This window comes from Lolium rigidum, chromosome 4 (genome assembly GCF_022539505.1).
Source record: "Lolium rigidum isolate FL_2022 chromosome 4, APGP_CSIRO_Lrig_0.1, whole genome shotgun sequence".
NCBI classification, from domain to species: domain Eukaryota; kingdom Viridiplantae; phylum Streptophyta; class Magnoliopsida; order Poales; family Poaceae; genus Lolium; species Lolium rigidum.
In genome coordinates this window covers 171,970,045-171,988,175 of record NC_061511.1, presented here as the reverse complement: position 1 = coordinate 171,988,175, position 18,131 = coordinate 171,970,045, and the positions used below count along the sequence as shown (strand labels likewise).

The 18,131-nt window shown below is 39.3% G+C and overlaps 1 long non-coding RNA gene across 1 annotated transcript; it reads left to right on the top strand.

The window, feature by feature from the left end:
- Positions 1-8,406: 8,406 nt before the first annotated feature.
- On the top strand, positions 8,407-9,114 carry LOC124705993. The gene is made up of 3 exons (XR_007004211.1): positions 8,407-8,418; positions 8,517-8,596; positions 8,669-9,114. It is a non-coding gene; the product is annotated as an uncharacterized LOC124705993 (long non-coding RNA).
- The last annotated feature ends 9,017 nt before the right edge of the window (positions 9,115-18,131 follow it).

The following is an 18,131-nucleotide window of genomic DNA, read 5'->3' as shown; positions in this document are numbered from 1 at the left end:
CTTCGCGATGGCGGCGGCTCTGGAAGGTTTATCGTACCGTGGCTTTTTCGTATCGAAGTTTTAGGTCGAGGGGCTTCTTATAGGCGAAGAGGCGGCATCAGAAGGTCAACGGGGCGACGACACCACAGGGGGGCGCGGGCCACCCCTAGGCCGCACCGGCCTATCATCTGGGGGGCCTGTGTCCCCTCTCTGGCGGCTCTCGGGTGTTCTGGATGCTTCCGGGGATTCTAAGATGCTGGGCGTTGATTTCGTCCAATTCCGAGAATATTTCCTTACTAGGATTTCTGAAACCAAAAACAGCAGAAAACAAGAATCGGCCCTTCGACATCTCGTCAATAGGTTAGTTCGGAAAACGCATAAATATGACATATAATGTGTATAAAACATGTAGATATCATCAATAATGTGGCATGGAACATAAGAAATTATCGATACGTCGGAGACGTATCGCATCCCCAAGCTTAGTTCCGCTCGTCCCGAGCAGTGTAAACGATAACAAAGATAATTTCGAAGTGACATGCCATCATAACCTTGATCATACTATTGTAAGCATATGTAATGAATGCAGCGATCAAAACAATGGTAATGACATGAGTAAACAAATGAATCATAAAGCAAAGACTTTTCATGAATAGCACTTCAAGACAAGCATCAATAAGTCTTGCATAAGAGTTAACTCATAAAGCAATAATTCAAAGTAGAGGTATTGAAGCAACACAATGGAAGATTAAGTTTCAACGGTTGCTTTCAACTTGTAACATGTATATTTCATGGATATTGTCAACATAGAGTAATATAACAAGTGCAATATGCAAGTATGTAGGAATCAATGCACAGTTCACACAAGTGTTTGCTTCTTGAGGTGGAGAGAAATAGGTAAACTGACTCAACATAAAAGTAAAAGAAGGGTCCTTCAAAGAGGAAAGCATCGATTGCTATATTTGTGCTAGAGCTTTGGTTTTGAAAACATGAAAACATTTTGTCAACGGTAGTAATAAAGCATATGGGTTATGTAAATTATATCTTACAAGTTGCAAGCCTCATGCATAGTATACTAATAGTGCCCGCACGTTGTCCTAATTAGCTTGGACTACCGGATCATCGCAATACACATGTTTTAACCAAGTGTCACAATGGGGTACCTCCATGCCGCTCGTACAAAGGTCTAAGGAGAAAGCTCGCATTTTGGATTTCTCGCTTTTGATTATTCTCAACTTAGACATCCATACCGGGACAACATGGACAACGTGATAATGGACTCCTCTTTAATGCATAAGCATGTGGCAACAATTAGTGTTCTCATATGAGATTGAGGATATATGTCCAAAACTCGAAACTTCCACCATGATTCATGGCTTTAGTTAGCGGCTCAATGTTCTTCTCTAACAATATGCATGCTCTAACCATTAAAGTGGTAAATCTCTCTTACTTCAGACAAGACGGACATGCATAGCAACTCACATGATATTCAACAAAGAGTTGATGGCGTCCCTATGAACATGGTTATCGCACAACAAGCAACTTAATAAGAAATAAAGTGCATAAGTACATATTCAATACCACAATAGTTTTTAGGCTATTTTGTCCCATGAGCTATATATTGTAAAGGCGAATGATGGAAATTTTAAAGATAGCACTCAAGCAATTTACTTTGGAATGGCGGAGAAATACCATGTAGTAGGTAGGTATGGTGGACACAAATGGCATAGTGGTTGGCTCAAGGATTTTGGATGCATGAGAAGTATTCCCTCTCGATACAAGGTTTAGGCTAGCAAGGTTATTTTGAAGCAAACACAAGGATGAACCGGTGCAGCAAAACTCACATAAGAGACATATTGTAAACATTATAAGACTTCTACATCGTCTTCCTTGTTGTTCAAACACCTCAATACTAGAAATTATCTAGACTCTAGAGAAACCAATCATGCAAACTAAATTTTAACAAGCTCTATGTAGTTCTTCATTAATAGGTGCAAGGTACATGATGCAAGAGCTTAAACATGATCTATATGAGCACAATAATTGCCAAGTATCAAATTATTCAAGACATTATACCAATTACCACATGCAGCATTTTCTGTTTCCAACCATATAATAATGAACTAAGCAGTTTCAACCTTCGCCATGAATACTATGAGTAAAGCCTAATGACATATTTGTCCATATGCAACAGCGGAGCGTGTCTCTCTCCCACACAAGCATTTATTCAGAGAATGAAAATAACAAAACGAAAATAAAAGCACACAGACGCTCCAAGTAAAGCACATAAGATGTGACCGAATAAAAATATAGTTTCAAGAGAAGAAACTCGATAATGTTGTCGATGAAGAAGGGGATGCCTTGGGCATCCCCAAGCTTAGACAGCTTGAGTCTTCTTGAGAATATGCAGGGATGAACCACGGGGGCATCCCCAAGCTTAGAGCTTTTCACTCTTCTTGATCATAGTATATCATCCTCCTCTCTTGACCCTTGAAAACTTCCTCCACACCAAACTCGAAATAAACTCATTAGAGGGTTAGTGCATAATAAAAATTTCATATGTTCAGAGGTGACACAATCATTCTTAACACTTCTGGACATTGCCCAAAGCTACTGGAATCAATGGAACAAAGAAATCCATCCAACATAGCAAAAGAGGCAATGCGAAATAAAAGGCAGAATCTGTCAAAACAGAACAGTCCGTAAAGACGAATTTTAAAGTGGCACCAGACTTACTCAGATGAAAATGCCCAAATTGAATGAAAGTTGCGTACATATCTGAGGACCACGCACGTAAATTGGCAGATTTTTCTGAGTTACCTACAGAGAATTCTGCCCAGATTCGTGACGCAGAGAAATCTGTTTCGCGCAGAAATCCAAATCTAGTATGAACCTTGCTATCAAAGACTTTACTTGGCACAACAATGCAATAAAATAAGATAAGGAGAGGTTGCTACAGTAGTAACAACTTCCAAGACTCAATATAAAACAAAGTACTGTAGTAAAAAAAACACATGGGTTATCTCCCAAGAAGTTCTTTCTTTATAGCCATTAAGATGGGCTCAGCAATTTTAATGATGCACTCGCAAGAAATAAGAGTTGAAGCAAAAGAGAGCATCAAGAAGCAAATTCAAAACACATTTAAGCCTAACATGCTTCCTATGAAAAGGAATCTTGTAAATAAACAAGTTCATGAAGAGCAAAGTAACAAGCATAGGAAGATAAACCAGTGTAACTTCAAAAATTTCAGCATATAGAGAGGTGTTTTAGTAACATGAAAATTTCTACAACCATATTTTCCTCTCTCATAATAATTTTCAGAGACATCATGAACAAACTCAACAATATAAGTATCACATAAAGAATTCTTATCATGAGTCTCATGCATAAAATTATTACTCTCCACATAGGCATAATCAATTTTATTAGTTGTAGTGGGAGCAAATTCAACAAAGTAGCTATCATTATTATTCTCATCATCAAATATAGGAGGCATAATATAATCATAATCAAATTTATCCTCCATAACAGGCGGTACTAAAAGACCAATATCATTATAATCATCATAAATAGGAGGCAAAGTATCATCAAAGTAAATTTTCTCCTCAATGCTTGGGGGACTAAAAATATCATGCTCATCAAAGCCAGCTTCCCCAAGCTTAGAATTTTCCATATCATTAGCAACAATGGTGTTCAAAGCGTTCATACTAATATGTTCCATAGGTTTTTTAATTTTCGCATCAAACCATCCATGTCTTAAATCAGGAAATAGAATAAGAAGCTCATTGTTGTCCATTATGCCTAACTAGTGTAAAAAAGAAACAAAAAGTTGCAATTGCAGGATCTAAAGGAAATAGCTTCGAGCACACACACAACGGCGCCAGAAAAGTACTTTACCTTGGACCGGAGTATGAGTGCCTTTTACCTTTCCTCCCCGGCAACGGCGCTAGAAAAGTGCTTGATGTCTACGGGTGCTTCTATTCTTGTAGACAGTGTTGGGCCTCCAAGAGCAGAGGTTTGTAGAACAGACAACAAGTTTCCCTTAAGTGGATCACCCAAGGTTTATCGAACTCGGGGAGGAAGAGGTCAAAGATATCCCTCTCATGCAACCCTGCAAACACAAAGCAAGAAGTCTCTTGTGTCCCCAACACACCTAATAGGTGCACTAGTTCGGCGAAGAGATAGTGAAATACAAGTGGTATGAATGAATATGAGCAGTAGTACGGCGCCAGAAAAGTGCTTGCTGGCGTGCAGTTGATGGTAGTAATATTGCAGGAAGTAAACATGCGAGAGAACGATGAAACAAGCGGCGATAGCGTATTTAGGAACAAGGCCTAGGGATCATACTTTCACTAGTGGACACTCTCAACATTGATCACATAACGGAATAAATAAATAGATGCTAGACTCTATACCCTCTTGTTGGATGATGAACACCACTAGCGTGTAGGATTACACGAACCCTCAATGCCGGAGTTAACAAGCTCCACAATATTCAATGTTCATATTTAAATAACCTTAGAGTGCATAACAGATCAACATAACCAAACCAAGTACTAACATAGCATGCACACCTGTCGACTTCACACTACGAAAGGAGGAATAGATCACATCAATACTATCATAGCAATAGTTAACTTCATAATCTACAAGAGATCACAATCATAGCCTACGCCAAGTACTACACCATGCACACATTGTCACCATTACACCGTGCAGGAGGAATAAACTACTTTAATAACATCACTAGAGTAGCACGCAGATATATTGTGATACAAAACACATTGCAATCATAAAGGGATATAAATAAGCACTTCACTATGCCATTCATAACAGTGAATAAGTATTCTGTGAAATATAGCCTAAGAGACCCACACGGTGCACACACTGTCACCTTTACACACGTGGGACAAGGAGTCTCCGGAGATCACATAAGTAAAATCCACTTGACTAGCATAATGACATCTAGATTACAAGCATCATCATATGAATCTCAATCATGTAAGGCAGCTCATGAGATTATTGTATTGAAGTACATAGGAGAGAGATTAACCACATAGCTACCGGTACAGCCCCGAGCCTCGATGGAGAACTACTCCCTCCTCATGGGAGACAGCAGCGTTGATGAAGATGGCGGTGGTGTTGATGGAGGAGCCTTCCGGGGGCACTTCCCCGTCCCGGCGGCGTGCCGGAACAGAGACTCCTGTCCCCCAGATCTTGGCTTCGCGATGGCGGCGGCTCTGGAAGGTTTCTCGTACCGTGGTTTTTTCGTCTCGAGGTTTTAGGTCAGGGACCTTTAAATAGGCGAAGAGGCGGAGTCGGAAGGTCGACGAGGCGGTGACACAATAGGGGGGCGCGGCCCAGCCCCTGGCTGCACCGCCCTATCATCTGGGCCCACCAGGGCTCCCCTCTGGTGGCTCTCGGGTGTTCTGGAAGCTTCGTGGAAAAATAGGATGTTGGGCATTGATTTCGTCCGATTCCGAGAATATTTCCTTACTAGGATTTCTGAAACCAAAAACAGCAGAAAACAACAACTGGCCCTTCGGCATCTCGTCAATAGGTTAGTTCCGGAAAACGCATAAATATGACATAAAGTATGCATAAAACATGTAGATATCATCAATAATGTGGCATGAAACATAAGAAATTATCGATACGTCGGAGACGTATCATAGGGCAGCGCGGCCTAAGGGGGGCCCGCGTGGCCCTAGCGTGTGGGGCCCCCGTGACTCCTCCGACTCCGCCCTTCCGCCTACTTAAAGCCTTCGTCGCGAAACCCTCTGTACCGAGAGCCACGATACGGAAAACTTTCCAGAGACGCCGCTGCCGCCAATCCCATCTCGGGGGATTCGGGAGATCGCCTCCGGCACCCTGCCGAAGAGGGGAATCATCTCCCGGAGGGCTCTTCATCGCCATGATCGCCTCCAGATTGATGTGTGAGTAGTTCACCCCTGGACTATGGGTCCATAGCAGTAGCTAGATGGTTGTCTTCTCCTCATTGTGCTATCATGTTAGATCTTGTGAGCTGCCTATCATGATCAAGATCATCTATTTGTAATGCTACATGTTGTGTTTGCTGGGATCCAATGCATATTGAATACTATGTCAAGTTGATTATCAATCTATCATATATGTTGCTTATGTTCTTGCATGCTCTCCGTTGCTAGTAGAGGCTCTGGCCAAGTTGATACTTGTAACTCCAAGAGGGAGTATTTATGCTCGATAGTGGGTTCATACCTCCATTGAATGCAGGACGATGATGTGAAAGTTCTAAGGTTGTGGATGTGCTGTTGCTACTAGGGATAAAACATCGATGCTTTGTCTAAGGATATTTGTGTTGATTACATTACGCACCATACTTAATGCAATTGTCACGTTGTTTACAACTTAATACCGGAAGGGTTCGGATGATAACTGAAAGTGGACTATTTAGGCATAGATGCATGTCGGATAGCGGTCTATGTACTTTGTCGTAATGCCCTGATTAAATCTCATAGTACTCATCATGATATATGTATGTGCATTGTTATGCCTTCTTTATTTGTCAATTGCCCAACTGTAATTTGTTCACCCAACATGCTATTTATCTTATGGGAGAGACACCACTAGTGAACTGTGGACCCCGGTCCATTCTTTACATCTGAAATACAATCTACTGCAATTGTTCTTTACTGTTCTTCGCAAACAAACATCATCTTCCACACTATACGGTTAATCCTTTGTTTTCAACAAGCCGGTGAGATTGACAACCTCACTGTTACGTTGGGGCAAACTGCTTTGATTGTGTTGTGCAGGTTCCACGTTGGCGCCGGAATCCCTGGTGTTGCGCCGCACTACACTTCGCCGCCATCAACCTTCAACGTGCTTCTTGGCTCCTACTGGTTCGATAAACCTTGGTTTCTTACTGAGGGAAAACTTGCTACTGTACGCATCACACCTTCCTCTTGGGGTTCCCAACGGACGTGTGTTAACAGCACGCATCAAGATCTTTTTCTAGCGCCGTTGCCGGGGAACTGAAGAAAAGCTACACCACGGAAATTGCCAACTCCAACGGCAACAACTCTTTTTCTGGCGCCGTTGCCGGGGAGATCAAGACACGATGCAAGGGGAGTCTCTCACATCCAATCTCTTTACTTTGTTTTTGTCTTGCTTTACTTTATTTTATTTACTACTTTGTTTGCTGCACTAAAACAAAACACAAAAAAATTAGTTGCTAGCTTTAGTTTATTTACTATCTTGTTTGCGTTCTCCATATTTAAAACACAAAAAAATTAGTTACTTTCATTTACTATATTTAGTTTGCTTTATTTACTACGGAAATTCAATTCGGCTCTCGGGTGCATATGCTCCCTTTATCAACAAAACATATTTCAAAGTGTGGAAAAATTTAGACAAAAAATTCTACATGCACATCTCCATAATATACGTGTGTACATCAAGTTTCACGAAAAAATAATATTTTTTGTGGCCTATGTAAAAAAGAGAAAACTTATCCTGTGAAAAGCATTGTTTTTAGCACTGAATTTTATCTTTTTTACACACGTCACATGATAAGTTTATTTTTTATGAAACGACTTTGTGAGCGCTTAGCACGTGAAAATGTACGTGCAAATTTTTTGTTTCCATTTTTTTGAAATTTAAAATATGTGTAAGATGCATTTCAAAATATAGGAAGCATATGCTCCCATGTTCCAAAACACCACTCCCTACTTACTACTGCTAAAATGAATACTCTTGAGAACACTAAGTTGTGTGACTTTACTAGTTAGGCTTAATGGAAAACAACAAAAATATTAGAGATCTTTACTATTAAATGAGAGTTGGTCGTTTGACACTCAACGCACTTTGGTGGTCGTCGTTAAAAACATCTGAGCCGTTCCATATACATCTGACGGCAGCCTAAATCATCCTGATACTTGGCTCAGCTAATTACCCTTCTTTGCCACCGATAAGTGAAAAACAACGTTTAGCACAAATCGCACAAAAGGAATATACAGACCAGAACTTCTCCCAGGAACCCTAGCACAGCTGCACAGGGGTCACGCCGCCCGTCACGTGATCCCCCCGCCGCCGCCCGCTTGCAGGCAGAGCCGCAGGAGGAGTTGCTGGTCGTCGCGTTCGTGGCGGTGGCATCGGTAGGCGGCCGAGCAGAGAAGGAGGTGCGCAGGCTGGCCTGACGTCCATCATGGGATGCAGATCGGCCTGGGCACCATCTCCTCCTAGATCGTTGCCGTCTACCGGGATGATGGCGATGTTGGCGGATGCGATATGTGGCCTGGCGGAGAAAATTGTGCGCCCTCTCGTATCGCTCCTCTCGTTTTTTGCCCCTGGTCAAACAACATGATCGGCGGCGGCTGAAGCACGTGATGGCCTGAGGCTGTGCAAGGCCGGCGTCTACAGGCTATTGCCTCAGGACTCAGGTCGCCCACCTGAAACACGGTAACTTTCCGCTCTCCTTCCATCTGACCCGCTGTCTGATTCCATGTATTGCCCCAACTCTCTTGAGAATAACTATTTGGTCTCCCGGTGGAACAAAGACGTGTGGTACAATTTTGAGGAATAAGAAATCACTCAAGTTCTACACTTCTCCGGTACTTCAATTTATCTGCTTTTACAAGTAAGGCTTATAGGATAACTATGACATATGCATATTTTTTGTGCCTGAATTTAATGGCACTTTTCTTTGCAGATGGTTGGTACCAAAATGGCAATGAGACAGCTTAATCGACCAAGTAATCATGGTTTATGGTGGAACTACTAAGATAATGTTACCCTATTGTTTTCTTGTTGTTAAATGTACCGATTACTGATGCAGAATGCTCTCTGCTCTGTAATATGTTAGATTAATCTGCGGACGTGACTTAGAGCTATGATAAACTGAATTGTTTCTGTCACTTATAAATGGCTCTTTGTATAAATAACAATTTGATGGAGCTATTTGTGCTACAAACACAGCTTAGTGTAGCTTAATATGTGTGCTTACAGGCTTATCAATTTAATTGTAGCCTTGGACTTTGAACCTGCTAGCCACTTTCATAACCTGTTAAATGTTTGTTGGTTTAGTGTCATTTACATGTTACTGATAATTTTCTGACTTTGAGATTTTCTCAATGCAGCCTAGACACTTTCAGGCCAATTCATATGGCATAATATTTTCTTTCTAGTCTTTATAGTATTTATCTTGAGTTAGGACATGAGGTGTTTGAAGAGAAAATTAAAAAACCTATGGAACTTTATATGCATGCTAATGGCAATGTTATTAGTATGAATGCTTTGAACACCATTGTTGCTAATGCTATGGAAAATTCTAAGCTTGGGGAAGCTGGTTTTGAGGAGCATGATATTTTTAGTCCCCCAAGCATTGAGGAGAAAATTTTCTTTGATGATATTTTGCCTCCTATTTATGATGATTATAATGATAGTGGTCTTTTGGTGCCGCCTACTATGGAGAGTAAATTTTATTATGATTATACTATGCCTCCTACACTTGATGAGAATAATAATGATAGCTACTTTGTTGAATTTGCTCCCACTACAACTAATAAAATTGATTATGCTTATGTGGAGAGTAATAATTTTATGCATATAACTCATGATAAGAATGTTTCATTTGATAGTTATATTGTTGAGTTTGTTCATGATGCTACTGAAAATCTTTATGAGAGAGGAAAATATGGTTGTAGAAATTTTCATGTTACTAAAACACCTCTCTATATGCTGAAATTTTTGAAGTTACACTGGTTTTATCTTCCTATGCTTGTTGCATTATGCTTCATGAATTTGTTTATTTACAAGATTCCTTTTAGGAAGTGGGTTAGACTTAAATGTGTTTTGAATTTGCTTTTTGATGCTCTCTTTTGCTTCAACTCTTATTTCTTGGTAGTGCATCATTGAAATTACTGAGCCCATCTTAATGGCTATAAAGAAAGCACTCCTTGGGAGATAACCCATGTTTTTATTTTGCTACTGTTTTGTTGTGTCTTGGAAGTTGTTACTACTCTAGCAACCTCTCCTTATCTTTATTTTATTGCATTGTGCTGCCAAGTAAGTCTTTGATAGTAAAGTCAATACTAGATTTGGATTACTGCGCAGAAACAGATTTCTTGCTGTCACGAATTAGGGCAGGGTTCTCTGTAGGTAACTCAGAAAAATCTGCCAATTTACGTGCGTGATCCTCAGATATGTACGCAACTTTCATTCAACTAGAACAGTGGCCCGCGCACATGCGCGGGCGACCTCTTAATTGTCTCTTAAATTTTCTTATATAATCCGTAAAAGAATACAATTTAAGATAACCCAATAAATGACTACATAATTTTTTACAGTGCTATTATCACATGAGTGATCTATTATTTCTATTAATATTCTTTTGTGTGGATATCATTAATAACTGAACATATTAGATTATTGGTATTTTTGAATTTATCTATCGTAATTTATATATGTCACATTACTACTCAATTGATCTTGTATTAGTGTTTGGTTTCTAGCATGTTTTATATATGGTTTTAAATATCCTAGATAATTATTTTTTTGGGTAGATGGTTTGCATTTTGATCACTCACAGTTGTGGCAGAAGTATAGGCGTCTTATGCTTATCGTGCATTACCTTACTCTTATGACATATTCATCCTACCATGTACATGGTGCATAACCACCATGTATGCATAAATAAGTCATTTATTTAAATTGAAAAATATTGCTGCAAACTAAAACAGAGGTTAGTAGCATCATCAAGTGAAAGAAGCGGTATATAAAAGAAAATTTATTCCTAGATTATTATGTTCTTGACAACGTGAGAAACATTCTGTCCCACACCAGTACAAACCATCTATGCCTGATTCCTGAACCTACTAACTCCAGTTCAACAAAGCAGATAGGGGAGCGGAAAGCGAGGAGTTGGGGCAGGCTAGATGACAAACAATTTTGATACACACTTTTCCTAATGTTAGACGAATGTAAAAGACTATTAATATTGTTCACATGGAGCTGGATATATTCTACAGGAACGTTCACTACTTGGAGTTAATAATAATAAATCTCACTGTTATGACATTATTCGATGATCTCGGAACTTCCGATCTGCTTTCCATTCGTCTAATGGATTGTTCTTTTGCTTATCTCTTGAGGAAGAAGAGACCTACCTAAAAAATTACGACCTGCCTAAATTGATAAATGAAATATATGGACAACAATTATCTTTAATTAAGAATCTCTGCTCGGTAACTCGCTGTCAATTGATAAATCCAAGTATTAAATTGTTTTCACTTTGTAATCCACCAAAAATGAAAAATTAGTTCTGAATAGCCAATTCACAAAAGAATCAAATTTATGCCTATAAAATGAATCTTCATGAAAATCACTCGTGAGCGGAAAAAACACTAATTGCTGGCAAGCGAGTTATACATGGAGTTCACCCAAGACGTTTAATGGTAGAAAATTATTGCTGATTTAGACACCATTGGCAATAAGGTAGGGACCTCAAGGGGTCGAAAACCTACTTGATCTACTATCAAGAAAATAACAAATAATTAAATATGGAAACCGACCCCTGACTTGTCAAGTTAAATACGTAAGCGAAACGACGGAAAACTCTGTGAATTATTGAATTCGAACCAAACATAATACTTTGTGAATTATTGAATTCAAACCAAACATAATACTTTGTGAATTATTGAATTCGGACTAATCATGTACGGACGGATAACTCTGTTTGCACCACGCATCGGCCGATGCAGTGCACCGTCATTGGTCACGATTCCTCGCTCTTGTACACTGCGTTTACAGGGCATGCTAGAAACGAAGACATGAAAAGATGACATACCTTCTCTAGTGAATTGACTTATTTATCCAAGATAAACATTGACACCGTACATGATGGAGTAGTTATTTCTAGGAGAGGGCAGCAGCAAACTTAGATCCAAAAATTGCGGCGGAACTTATTTTTTGCATAATATGCATAGCCATGATACAACACTTGTCTTGAATTATTGATATCGATGATAATGTTGAAAATTTTCTACAGATTGTAGGTTGTGCTGTAGATATACATTTAGAGCTGTACAAGAATTGATGCATATCATTTATGGTGACACTGCGTTCCTAGCTATGGGTTTTCTCGTTGGCATAAGTATTTGATCTGAGTTAGATCTGGGCTGTTAGGATAAATCTTCGATCGATCATCCGGGGTGCATCAACATTGCTGGTCTAGTGCGTGCATCAGGTAACCAAATTTAAAACTTGAACTGCTCATGTGGATGTACCTGGAGTAGATCGGCCAGCCGAGGGCACGGAGATGGTGTCGGGTCGGCGGCAGCGAGCTTGAGGCTGTAGCTGAAACGAAAAAAATACGTATACATATACTTAGTTCAGAAAACAATAACAGCAAAACAATTTTGGGTAGCTAATTAGTACACGCTTATGTAGTTATCAGAATCTTGGTACAATCCTCTGTCCATGTAGCTAGCTGAAACAAATTAAAAAGTCATTGTGATAAAACTTGCAGATCTAATCTAGTACTATGAGCCACGGAATACTTTGCATTTTAATTAGCAGCTAGACTTCCCGTAGATGGGCAGTTTGCTTGCTTTCCATCAGATTGGATGTATGCCATGCACGCATAGCCTAGAAATCGCTGGGGATAAGGAGCCATCTGGGACTGGATCTGATGCGCCCGCGAGGACAAAGAAAGGAAAGATCGTGAGTGCATGAGGAGATTGATTACCGATTTCGAGTTTTAAAATCCCCAATTGGCGTCAAGGCTACATCTGCATTAGAGACTACAAAAGTTAAAACCTAAATAGCTGATGTGCATGCCCCTGGAGTAGGACGACAGCTTGCCGAGTGCACCAAGACGGCGGCATGTCGGCGGCCGCAGTTTTTTTCTTTTGTTCGACATGGTTCTAATCACGTTGGGTTGTTAGTTAGATATAATATCGAATGGGTATGCGAAAACTTACGGAGGGCAATGGTGGGTAATTTTAGATTATTTCTAATATCTAACGGTTCTCATCAGCCAATTAGTTATATTAATGGTCAGATGTTTCTAATTATTGTGGGATTTTCTAATCTAATTCTCTAATTTCTGGTTAGCCTGTAATGTACTTTTAATATATAATAGACTATTTGGCTTGTTGGTTTGTTTGTTCAAAACTATGTGTTATGTGTGGATCTTAGACATTATGTTAAGGATTTCGGATTTCTATATGTTGAGATCAAGGTTTATTATATGGTGTGTGATGTTATATATCCGGTATTATATATCTCCATATGGGTATAATTTCTATATATCACCTTGTCTCAACTTCATATATGTATATGTCTCTTGTTTGAGCTCATGTTGGATACCTCTTGTGTTGAGGCACCTCGCACCTATATGTTGTGTATTTGTATTCAAATGCAAATTACTTGTATGCACACATGTAGGGGGAGTGCCTCTATGTTTTGCCAACATGCTTGCTCTCTATAGTGATTTTCTTGCAAATCCGTATATTGTCATCAAACACCAAAAATGGGGAGATTGAAAGAACATCTCTCACAATATGTTTTGTGTGTTTGATGTCAATGTATGTGATACACTAATGTTTGATGAAGTGGTGCAGGGATTTGATACGTCTCAAACGTATCTATAATTTCTTATGTTCCATGCTACTTTTATGATGATACTCACATGTTTTATACACATTATATGTCATTATTATGCATTTTCCGGCACTAACCTATTGACGAGATGCCGAAGAGCCAGTTGTTGTTTTCTGCTGTTTTTGGTTTCAGAAATCCTACAAAGGAAATATTCTCGGAATTGGACGAAATTAACGCCCAGGGTCTTATTTTTTCACGAAGCTTCCAGAAGACCGAAAGGATTACGAAGTGGGGCGACGAGGCGCCGCCACGCCAGGGCCGCGCGGCCAAGCTAGGGCCCGCGCCGCCCTGGTGTGTGGGGCCCTCGTGCCGCCCCTAAACCTACCCTTCCGCCTACTTAAAGCCTTCGTCGCGAAAACCCCAGTACCGAGAGCCACGATACGGAAAACCTTCCAGAGACGCCACCGCCGCCAATCCCATCTCGGGGGATTCAGGAGATCGCCTCCGGCACCCTGCCGGAGAGGGGAATCATCTCCCGGAGGTCTCTTCATCACCATGATCGCCTCCGGATCGATGTGTGAGTAGTTCACCCCTGGACTATGGGTCCATAGCAGTAGCTAGATGGTTGTCTTCTCCTCATTGTGCTATCATGTTAGATCTTGTGAGCTGCCTATCATGATCAAGATCATCTATTTGTAATGCTACATGTTGTGTTTGTTGGGATCCGATGAATATTGAATATTATGTCAAGTTGATTATCAATCTATCATATATGTTGTTTATGTTCTTGCATGCTCTCCGTTGCTAGTAGAGGCTCTGGCCAAGTTGATACTTGTAACTCCAAGAGGGAGTATTTATGCTCGATAGTGGGTTCATGCCTCCATTGAATCTGGGACAGTGACAGAAAGTTCTAAGGTTGTGGATATGCTGTTGCCACTAGGGATAAAACATCAATGCTTTGTCTAAGGATATTTGTGTTGATTACATTACGCACCATACTTAATGCAATTGTCTGTTGTTTGCAACTTAATACTGGAAGGGGTTCGGATGATAACTCTGAAGGTGGACTTTTTAGGCATAGATGCATGCTTGGATAGCGGTCTATGTACTTTGTCGTAATGCCCTGATTAAATCTCATAGTACTCATCATGATATATGTATGTGCATTGTTATGCCTTCTTTATTTGTCAATTTCCCAACTGTTATTCGTTCACCCAACATGCTATTTATCTTATGGGAGAGACACCACTAGTGAACTGTGGACCCCGGTCCATTCTTTACATCTGAAATACAATCTACTGCAATTATTCTTTACTGTTCTTCGCAAACAAACATCATCTTCCACACTATACATTTAATCCTTTGTTTACAGCAAGCCGGTGAGATTGACAACCTCACTGTTACATTGGGGCAAAGTACTTTGATTGTGTTGTGCAGGTTCCACGTTGGCGCTTGAATCCCTGGTGTTGCGCCGCACTACACTCCGTCACCAACGACCTTCACGTGATCCTTGACTCCTACTGGTTCGATAAACCTTGGTTTCTTACTGAGGGAAACTTGCTGCTATACGCATCACACCTTCCACTTGGGGTTCCCAATGGGCGTGTGCTTTACGCGTATCAAGCTAAATTTCTGGCGCCGTTGCCGGGGAGATGAAGACACGCTGCAAGGGGAGTCTCTCACATCCAATGTCTTTACTTTGTTTTTATCTTGCTTTGTTTTACTTTATTTACTGTTTTGTTTGCTCTTATATCAAAAACACACAAAAAATTAGTTGCTACTTTTACTTTATTTACTGTCTTGTTTGATCTCTATATTAAAAACACACAAAAAAATTAGTTACTTGCATTTACTTTATTTAGTTTGCTTTATTTACTACTGCTAAAATGAATACCCCTGAGAATACTAAGTTGTGTGACTTTACTAACACAAATAATAATGATTTCTTATGCACACCTATTGCTCCACCTGCTACTACAGCAGAATTCTTTGAAATTAAACCTGCTTTACTAAATCTTGTTATGAGAGAGCAATTTTCTGGTATTAGTTCTGATGATGCTGCTGCCCATCTTAATAATTTTGTTGAACTTTGTGAAATGCAAAAGTATAAGGATGTAGATTGTGACATTATAAAATTAAAATTGTTTCCTTTCTCCTTAAGAGGAAGAGCTAAAGATTGGTTGCTATCTTTGCCTAAGAATAGTATTGATTCATGGACTAAATGTAAGGATGCTTTTATTGGTAGATATTATCCTCCCGCTAAAATTATATCTTTGAGAAGTAGCATAATGAATTTTAAGAAATTAGATAATGAACATGTTGCTCAAGCATGGGAGAGAATGAAATATTTGGTGAAGAATTGCCCTACCCATGGACTAACTACTTGGATGATCATCCAAACCTTCTATGCAGGATTGAATTTTTCTTCGCGGAACCTATTGGATTCAGCTGCTGGAGGTACCTTTATGTCCATTACTTTGGGGGCGGCAACAAAGCTTCTTGATGATATGATGATAAATTACTCTGAATGGCACACGGAAAGAGCTCCACAAGGTAAGAAGGTAAATTCTGTTGAAGAAACCTCCTCCTTGATTGATAAGATTGATGCTATTATGTCTATGCTTCTGAATGGTAGATCTAATGTTGATCCTAATAATGTTCCTTTAGCTTCATTGGTTGCCCAAGAAGAACATGTTGATGTGAACTTCATTAAAAGTAATAATTTCAACAACAATGCTTATAGGAATAATTCCGGTAACAACTATAGGCCATATCCTTCTGCTAATGGTAATGGTTATGGTAATTCTTATGGGAATTCTTACAACAATAATAGGAGTGTACCCCCTGGTCTTGAAGCCATGCTTAAAGAATTTATTAGTACACAAACTGCTTTTAACAAATCTGTTGAGGAAAAGCTTGATAAAATTGATATTCTTGCTTCTAAGGTTGATAGACTTGCCTCTGATGTTGATCTTTTAATATTGAAAGTTATGCCTAATACGGATAATGATAATAAAATTGTTACTACAGCAAACGCCATCCAAGTTCGAATTAATGAAAATATTAGATTGATGGCTGAATTGCATGCTAGGTGGGAAAGAGAAGAAAACGAAAAACTTGCTAGAGAGAATAATGTAGCTAAAGTTTGGACTATTACCACCACTAGTAATGATAAGGCTTCACATGTTGCTACACCTCCTACTATCAATGGTAAAATAATTGGTGTTGGCAATGTTTCTACTCCTAGTGCAAAGCGTGCAAAATTGCTCGAAGCTCGCTAAAGCTGCTGAAACTGTTTGTGATAAAACTACTGAAATTTTTCAAAATATTGGCGACAATGATCCCATTGCTGTAGATCATAATGGTTTAGATTTTGATGATTGTCACATCTCTGAAGTTATAAAGTTCTTACAAAAACTTGCTAAAAGTCCCAATGCTAGTGCTATAAATTTGGCCTTTACAAAATATATTACAAATGCTCTCATAAAAGCTAGAGAAGAGAAACTAAAACTTGAAACTTCTATTCCTAGGAAGTTAGAAGATGGTTGGGAGCCCATCATTAAGATGAGGGTCAATGATTTTGATTGTAATGCTTTATGTGATCTTGGTGCAAGTATTTCTGTTATGCCTAAGAAAATCTATGATATGCTCGACTTGCCACCATTGAAAAATTGTTATTTGGATGTTAATCTTGCTGATAATGCTATAAAGAAACCTCTGGGGAGGATTGATAATTTTCGTATTATGGTTAACGATAACCTTGTCCCCGTTGATTTTGTTGTCTTGGATATTGAATGCAATGCATCTTGTCCCATTATATTGGGAAGACCTTTTCTTCGAACTGTTGGTGCTACCATTGATATGAAGGAAGGTAATATTAAATATCAATTTCCTCTCAAGAAAGGTATGGAACACTTCCCTAGAAAGATAATGAAGTTACCTTATGATTCTATTATTAGAACAAATTATGATGTTGATGCTTCGTCTCTTGACAATACTTGATTCACACTTTCTGCGCCTAGCTGAAAGGCGTTAAAGAAAGCGCTTATGGGAGACAACCCATTATTTTACTTCTGCACTTTTATTTTATATTTGAGTCTTGGAAGTTGTTACTACTGTAGCAACCCCTCCTTATCTTTATTTTATTGCATTTTTGTGCCAAATAAAGTCTTTGATAGTAAAGTCAGTACTAGATTTGGATTACTGCGCAGGAACACATTTCTTGCTGTCACGAAATTGAGCAGCCCCTGCTGTAGAAAATTTATAAAAATCTGCCAATTTACATGCGTGATCCTCAGATATGTACGCAACTTTCATTCAATTTGAGCATTTTCATCTGAGCAAGTTAAGTGCCCCAGAAAAAATCGTCTTTACGGACTGTTCTGTTTTGACAGATTCTGCCTTTTATTTTGCATAGCCTGTTTTGCTATGTTTGATGGATTTCTTTGCTCCATTAACTTTCAGTAGCTTTGTGCAATGTCCAGAAGTGTAAAGAATGATTATTTCACCTCTGAATATATGAATTTTCAATTATGCACTAACGCTCTAATGAGTTTGTTTTGAGTTTGGTG